Source organism: Opisthorchis viverrini (assembly GCF_000715545.1).
Source record: "Opisthorchis viverrini unplaced genomic scaffold opera_v5_165, whole genome shotgun sequence".
NCBI classification, from domain to species: Eukaryota; Metazoa; Platyhelminthes; class Trematoda; order Opisthorchiida; family Opisthorchiidae; genus Opisthorchis; species Opisthorchis viverrini.
The window spans coordinates 276,050-277,861 of NW_008751822.1; positions in this window are offsets into that span (position 1 = coordinate 276,050).

The following is a 1,812-nucleotide window of genomic DNA, read 5'->3' on the forward strand; positions in this document are numbered from 1 at the left end:
TGTTCTCCGTGCCTCCTTCAGGATGGCGCAAACCGCGAGGTGGACAGCACATGACTTGGCAAAAAGGCGTGAAAGAGATCACGAAGAGTTTGGGCGTTGTTGGTGTGGCGAGACTTCCAGGATGGGGTCCCCGTGATCCCGTCTGTGCTTGACTGGAGACGTTGCAAGAAATGGCGGCTAATCGATGTCAGTGGCGTTCGTGATGTCAGTTTCTTTCCAGATTTTCTGATTGGGCCGTTGGAGGTATACGCACCTCAGGATGCTTGGCATAGGCCATCACTAGGTCCCCTCCCTCACCCACTCTTTTCCTCTTCTCTGTAGGGCTTTTAATACAACTAAATGTATATAACTAGACAAACTTTATGGTTGTACGGCAGTGAAGCATCAGTGGCAACACTGATGTTGCTGTCTTTGATGATGATGATGACCACAGTGGTTATAGCCGTCACAGTTTCGACCACCGACGATTTGGGGAGATGGGGCAGGTAGCTGTGCATTGGAGGCGGGAGCTGATAAATTGGTGCGCAAATATAGAGCTGTCGGTGGACTAGTCGGGGGATGAGGAGGGAAGCTGTGCATTGAAGGTAATAGCTTTGATGTAAAAGTGCTACTAGGAGCTCGACTAGGCCGTGTCTGACAATGCCTGCGACCATTGATGTGCCTTGACTCGGGGTTTCCATCTGGGGAGATGGCGATGACCAGCGCAGCTGTTTCCTGGTCGTGTATTTCATGTTTCACTGTCGAATAGTTGTTTGGCCTCCCTTGGCTCATTTTCAATCTCTGTGCGGTTGTCCGAGAGGAACCACTACAGGAATTCTGTCGAGTGACATACAAAGCGCATGGCCAAGCCAGCGCAACATATGCAGTGTGATCATTTCATCTGTTGTGGGTGAGTTATTTCTCCCGATTACCATTCGACGATCTTCAGCATTGCTGATCCGGTGTTCCCACCAGATGCTCCGAAGACATCTATGGTGAAACACGGAAAGTCTTTTGATGTCCTTGGGGCGCAGAGGCCAAGTTCCTGATCCACATAGTAATATGGAGCGCACCACAGCATTGTAAACTCGCCCCTTGACAGAGGAGCTGATGTCACGCCTACACCACAGGTGACGTAGGTTCACAAAAGAACTCCGGCCTTCCCAATCCGGATGGAAACATCATCTTTCGCAAGACCGCCGGGACTGATACAGCTGCCCAGGTAAACAAATTTGTCTACTACCTCAATCGGTCCATCCGCAAGCATGAGGCTAAGGTTCGAGTCCATCCAGCCTCGCAGTAGTACTTTGCAATTTGCAGGTATGATGCGCATGCCAAACCGTGAGGCAGAATTACTTACATTTAATACTGTTTGCATTACCACAGGGTTAGATTCAAGGAAAGCTATTTCGTCTGTGTACTCGATATCTGTGAGCGGAAGCCCCGGGAGCACTTCAACCTCACAGGCAGTAGAGGCTGGTGGTGAGTCTTCCATGATCGTACCAATGACGAAATTGAAGAGGAAAGGTGAAAGAGGACAGCCCTGTCGGGCACCACTTGGTGAGGTGAACTCACCCTTCACCCGCCCGCGGGAGTTGGCGTACAGCACCTTAAGGAGGGTCAAGAATTTATGGGGGACACCTTTGCTCCACAGACGCTGCCATCGTGCCCGATAGTCCACATCGCCAAAGGCAGCTTTCAGATCAAGGACCACACCCATTGTTGGCTGCTGGAAGCAGTGTCGCTGTCCCAGAATCTATCGAAAAGTGAAGATATGATCGGTGCATCCTCTTTCAGGACGGAATCCAGCTTGGTTTTCACGGATTTCTCTGT